A 7,069-nucleotide genomic window follows, 5' to 3' on the forward strand; every position below is an offset into this window, starting at 1 on the left:
AAACATTACACTTATTATATATTCCATCTCATTTTCATAGTGACTCTGCAAGGTGAGCATTTTTACCTCCACTTTACAAATGAGGAAAAAAAAACAGTTGAGGGTCATGAAGTTACTTGTTCCACGTTACAGCGCTGGCGAGTGGCGGGGCTGGCTTCAGGCTCAGGGTCTGTCTCACTCCAGATCTTCCCAAGGAGGCGCCGTGCAAGGCTGCCTCTGCTCCCTCCCAGCTCCACGCCTGTGACTCTCTGGCTCCTGCTCTGACCCTATAGGAGAAACATAATCGCCAGGCGAGAGGCATGCTGGGATATTTCCTCCCATTCAGCTGGGCTGGCCAGAAACTCAGCAAAGTGAAGTCACCCTCATAGTCCTTGAAGTAGGAAGGAAATCGAAGAAAAAAAAAAGCAGCTCAGAACCTCCACTTAGGGGCTTCATAAATGGAAGAGCAGTGAGAATTGTTCTAATGGGTCGTGGAATGAAGACAGTTATAGGCTGGAAAGCCCCAGAGGTGGGTTGTTGAGGACTTGCCCACCCCTTGAGTGATGGGGTGGGGGGTGCTTGGCATGGATAAGAGCTGCAGGGGAAGGGGACAGAGGGCTCCTGAGGCCATGCAGTGCAGCTGCCTGTTTTAGTTAGAGCCCACACGGCCCAGGGCCATGGAAGGGACAGGCTGGGATGGGGGCCTAGGATGGGGTGGGGAGACAAACCCAGAGACTAACCCCGGGAAAGGGCGTTGAGGATATGGCCTGGCTGCCCAGGCCTCTTCATGCACTGGAGGAAATACGACTGGCCTTCCCGAAAGGGGCCCCCGAATCACCCACTCCCAGCCCCTTTCAGACTCTGAGAATGACCATTGGAATCTTGGGCGTGGCATTCAAGAGCCTTCACTGAGCTTTCCTGTCACATGCCAGAGACCATCAGCCTGGTGTCTTCATGTCACTTAGGCAAGCCACACAGACTCCTCTGCCAGGCTGTGCTATCTGTGCATTGCCCCATCTTGCAGGTCCGTATTGCAGACCCTTGGTGGGTGAGCGAGTCCACGGGAAAGCCTTCACCACTCCAGGGCTGGCCTGGGCCTTCTGCCAGTGGCCACCCTCCATCCCCCTGGACCTGCCTGCCCTTTCTCATGCTTCCTCCTCTAAGCACCTGATGTGTTTAATGTCTGAACCTTGCACACAATTGAGACACAAGCCTTCATTCTACCCTACGCCTGGAAGTCTTGAATGTATCTGAAGGCTGGGAAGCCAACTAACAGTCTCAGCATGATACGGGAGGGAAGATTTGCCACAAGCGGGCAATCTCTATAGTCCTAGAGGTCTTTTGGGGACTTGGTCTGAATCCATATTGCAGACCCTCAAGGTCTGAAGCCTATAGCATCCAAAGTCCCCTGTCCACAACAAAACCAGAGGGACAGAAACAGCTGCCAACCCAGACCCCATGAGGAGGCAGATTTTGGAGGGTGCAAAGGAGCAAAGGGTCGAGAAGGCATGGAGGGAGGGACAGAGAGCATGAAGGAGAAGGTCCGGGAGAATCCCCCCACCAGCCTGGACGTGGTCACATAGTATAGCTGGAAGAAAAACTGAGGGAATAGAATGGGCCACAGGAGCTGCCCTCAAATTTCCTGTGTCCTTTGGACTTCATATGGCTTGCACTGTGTCACTTGGACCTGTAAGGGGTGTAAGTAGGAGACAACTGTCAGCAATCCAGTGCGGCTGAGCGTTAGTCAATAAAGGAAACACAACTCAAATTAACAAGCCAGAAAAGAAAAGGAATGTATTGTCTCATGAAACTGGGGCGTACGGGGGACATAGAAACTCAAGCAATGGGGCATGGCAGCATGAAAACTTAGTCTGCCTCTTCTCTCTCTCTGTGTGTGTGTGTGTGTGTGTGTGTGTGTGTGTGTGTGTGTGTGTGTGTGTGTGGCTGGCCAGCTTCTCCTTTTCTCTGTATATGGCTTTTCTCCTCCAACTGAGGACAAGGTTCCTTCATGTGGCAGGGGTGTTTGCAGACAGCTCTGGGCTTGTGTTATTTCATCACCCCAGAGAGTGGCCACAGATGAAAGAGAAGACTTCCTCTTCCCTCTGAGATTATATTAATTCCTGGAATGGACTCTGACTGGTCCCACTTGTGTCGTGTGCCCATGACTGTGATCGGCAGCCCCCTGCCCCCAAGAGATGAGTTGTGCAGAAGGAAAAATTCCTCCACCCAAAATGAATGGGGGTTTGCAATGACCAGAAAAGAGGGGCACAGAAGGTTGGTAGGACCCAAGAAAATAGACTCTACCACACACAGCACACAGCACACAGCAGCAGGGAAGGCTGAGTGTTGGGGGCATCGTGGTGGATGATAGGCAGAGGTGAGATGATGCTGAGCTTGAATTCTTAGACTTTTTCCTGCAACTGGTGGGGCACCTTGGGAAGATTTTAAGTGGGTAAGAGATAGGGGTCAGATCCATGTTTAAGAAAGATCAAGCAGACCTTTTGTTCATTCATTCATCCATTCACAAATATTTCTTGAATGATAACTTTGTACTCAGGATCATGTTTGGATTTGGAGGCACAAAGGTACATGGTGTCCTCACGTTTCAAATGTACCAAGCCCGTTCTAATGCCACATGCTATTTCAAATCTTTTTCATATCTCCTCTACGCCCTACTCCTGAGAAACTCCACCAGCTGGGACAAGCACCTGTGTGTGATTCCTCCCTAACCTGGCAGCTGGGGATGTACTTCTCTGATTACCCCTTGAGCTTCTGGGCCACCAAGACACCACTAAGCCTCCTCGAAACTCTTAGATAGCCACTGGCTGATTTTCCCCTTTTGCCTTCCACCCTGTACTCCAATTTATAGGGCAGTTGAGCGTAGAGAAGCTTGAATTTTGGCTCTGCCACCTACTAGCCATGTAATTGCAGGCAAGTTACCGAAAATCTCCAAGTGACTGAAAGTCATCCCCTACACTCGACCCTTCCCTGCAGCTCAGTTTCCATGTCTTTAAAATAGGGATAGTAATGGAAGCTACTCTCCATGGAGATAATTTACTGGAAGCATTGAGAACAGCATCCTGGCCATCCATTCAGGATTCACCATCCTTGGCCTGCTCCAGGTGTCTCTCAGCAGGGGCTGGGCTGGGGTCAGTGGGGAGTCCTTCCTCCAGCCTTGCTAGATGGTGTCTTCCAATGCATCTAGTTGCTCTGCCATCTCCAAGCCCAGGGCTGTGACTCAGCACGTACACACTGGTACAACTCTGCCTGCTGTTGGTGAGTATCCACGGTCCCAAGCCCCCAAGTGCCCTGGCTACCCTGCTCCTGCTCTCCATAACCCGACAACTAAAATGTTATCATCCGGCTCAGCAAGGGATCCAGGACTCAGCCCTGACATGAGGGCTGGATTCCTTCTGATTGACAGGAGCACGTGCCATGCTGACCTTTAAATAGACTTATGATGCCCCTGTGTGGAGCCTGCCCCAGACGCTGAGTTCCAAGGAGGATCCAGAACACCCTGTTATCTGCTATGTGGGTAGGAGCAAATTGCTACCCTTCCTCTCCTTCCAGACTTGCACCTTTTCCTCTGGCCCTCCTCTCAGTTAGTGGCAGTAACCCAGGAGTCATTTATTGACTCATTTGTTCAACAAACACTGACCAAGTGCCTTCACAGTAGCAGTAATAGTAATACCACCACCACCAACAATAAACCGTAAAATAAGTGCTAGGAAGTTCAGCAAAGTCAGGATATTTCTATGATGACTACTTCGATTTTTTAAATGTCAAAATATTTTTAAAATATCTTGGGATGCTCTTGCATGGCTGCATGTGGTACTGGCCCCTCTCTCCCCTCTGAGGGCCTGTGAATCACGCCCCCATGCTGGTCTCCCGCCCTCCACCACACCTCCTCCTCCAGTTCACTCGCCACACCAGGAGAGAGAACTTTCTAAAAAGCTTGCCATGTTCAGAGTTTTGATTTGGGTCCCACTTTAGATGAACACTCATCTGCAGAGTTTACATGCAAGGCGGTCCCCGGAATCACCAGCAGGGGAATAGACAAGTGAGATGGGAAAGGTAAGCGGGATATAAGAGGGCACATCTAGATACCACTGTGGGTGACTAGATCTAGATTGTCCTGTCCACTTAGGAGCTCTGGGAGCCAGTGTAGCCTGGCACCTCAAAGTTTCCAACTAAGGGACGAGGGTGCTGTGGTATTTATACACCAACCCCTATCAGTTTTGAAAAGTGGGGGAGGAAGGGCGGCTGCATTGCATCCCAGCACTCCTGGCCTGCCTACACAGGCAGAGTGCATTCAGGTCGCCAGAGAACGTTCTCGGGCAGAGAGATGTGGACCCTGGCAATCAGAACGTGAAAGTGTACAGGTAGGGCGCCCCGGCCTGCCGTATCAGGCTCAATCTAGCAGGAAGCCACTCAGATTTTATTTCAAGATAACGATTTGAACTCACAATAACTTCCTATACCTTATTGAAACAATAAGGTATAGATTAAAAGAATTAAAAGCAAAAGAAAAAAACAACCCGCAGCAACACTGTTGAAAAAAGGAAGAACGACATCAGCCAGGCAGAAACCTTGAGGACTTTCTGGAAGATATGAGCCTCGTTCGATTGGATATCCTGCAACCTGTCTGCAATCCTCCTGAGGCTGAACCCCTCGGGAAGGTGCCTGCGGGGGCTGCAAGCAGGGGAGCGGGAAGGGCTGGGGTTGCTCACAGAGACCTGTGCGCTTGCTGACGGCACCCAGAAGAGCTCTCGATCCTTTTCAGTGTAGACTTTTCATATTTATGAGCATCAGTATGAAACAACAGGCACCAATTAGTCACCTGGGGGGGAATCAGTGGCCTCAAAAAGGGAACCAGCAGATCAATCAAAGCGATGGCTTCTATTTAAAAAGAATTATTATGGAAAACAAGAAATAACTTTAAAAACTTCAAATGTGTATTTTTAGTGAAATTTCAGAAGGTAAAAGAAGCATGAAATGGAATACAAGGATAACAAGAAACAGTCTTTGAAAATAAAATAATGACTATATGCTCACCAAAATAAAATAGATCTATAGCATATACGCTACTGAAACTTGATTTCGCAAATTATTAGATAAAATCAAAAGAATGGTCTGGGCGCGGTGGCTCACGCTCAAGCACTCTGGGAGGTCAAGGCGGGCAGATCCTTTGAGCTCAGGAGTTCGAGACTAGCCTGAGCAAGAGCAAGACCCCATCGCTACTAAAAAAGTAGAAAGAAATTAGCTGGACAACTAAAAATATATTTAGAAAAAATTAACCAGGTATGGTGGCGCATGCCTATATTCCCAGCTACTTGGGAGGCTGAGGCAGGAGGATTGCTTGAGCCCAGGAGTTTGAGGTTGCTGTGAGCTAGGCTGACACCTCTGCACTTTAGCCGGGGCAACAGAGTGAGATTCCACTTCAAAAAAAAAAAAAAGAATGAATATGATCCTCTTAGAACACAGACAAAAAGATAAATGTGTGAAATAAAAGATAAGGGAGAGGGAGATAGATATAATGTTTCAATATTTATATGAGTCAGAGTAAGAAACAAGAATGGATGGTAGAGAAGTATCAATTAACAAAATAACGAAGGAAAGTTTCCTGAGCTGAAGAAGGAGATTTATCTATGAATTGAAATGGTTCGCTGAGTCCTGGGTAGAATTGTTGCCCAAAAATCCACCCAAGTACATACCTGGTAAGATTTCTGCATTTCAATGGTAATGTAAAAATCCTATAAACTTCTATACAGAAAGAAATTCAGGCTGGCATTGGAGTTCTCATTTGCAATATTAGAAATTAGAAGACAATGGAGCAATGTGTAAATAATCCTGTGGATTAAGAATTAGGATATTAAAATTCCACAGCCAGCCAAACTTTCATGTATGAGGACAAAAGCAGACACTTTCAGAAATGTCAAGACTCAAAATTATAGCATCCACATCCCTTTCTGAGAAACAAACTTTGTGGAAGAATTACAACCAAATGGAAATTAATGGAGAATTAAGATTTCACAAAGTAGAGGAAATCATAACACACAAGAAATCTAATGAGAAACAAAGTGAAAATAATTTATAGTTATGTCCAAATCAATGTTTCCCAATGAGTATGGTATGTGTACCACATATAGATTGAGGTGGTTTTTACTTTAATAGTTATATGTGTATCTTACTATGCATTAGAAAAATATAGGCAGACACCAAATCCATAATTCCACATTTATTTTTATGTAATATGAAGTAGATATTTTGAGTTTTAAAAAGTGCATTGGTTGAAAGAAAAATATTAGGTAACTAATAGTACAAATGGTATATTGTCAAGATGATAGGCAAATGACTGAATTTTGGGGAATGTTGAACTGAATAATTGTTGATAATGTGATTGTAAAATATGTTCCAGACTTTACCCAATTGTGATGATAAAACAGGTTCATGTTTCTTTTAAAACCTAAATTACAAGTCTGATTCCCTAGGTATGAAATTAGCACAAAGTTGTCTTTTTCTCTTTCAAATATTCTTCAACAATTCTTCTTTCAAATTTGCCCAGGAATTAGTTTGAGTCATTGTTTGTCTGTGGCTACCTTTTGGGAGAAGGGAATTCAGGGATGTCCCCTGTGGCCAGATTCACTTCCCTGGTGTCAATGCTCCATTGGCAGAAAGTGGCGTGTTTCTGAGAACTCTGCTGAAGTCAGGGTGATCTTCAAGAGACCTTCTGGTGGTCCTGTCACCCAGACCACCCCAGCTGCCACTGATACAGGTCTCTGCCAATCAATGACACAGTACTTTCTCACGGTTCAAGAAAGGTTGCTTCTTCTCGTAGTGTTATGCTTACTAAAGACACCCTCGGCAAAACTGCCTGGCCTCCAGCGTCACAGCTCTTGCATAGCATGGCAGTCTCTGTTCATCTGTGCACTGCAGCTTTCTTCGAGGCAGCCCCACAAACAGGAGAGAGGCTGCCTTAGAAATTTTACCATTTATCCTACTCTGCGTTCACCTCAAACGTTTCCCACACTGCGGTGATGTGTGTTCTGGTGTTGCACAAAGCAGAGCCTGAGACGAGGACTTGATGCCG

Source organism: Propithecus coquereli, unplaced genomic scaffold, assembly GCF_000956105.1.
Source record: "Propithecus coquereli isolate 6110/MARCELLA unplaced genomic scaffold, Pcoq_1.0 Scaffold128, whole genome shotgun sequence".
NCBI lineage: Eukaryota > Metazoa > Chordata > Mammalia > Primates > Indriidae > Propithecus > Propithecus coquereli.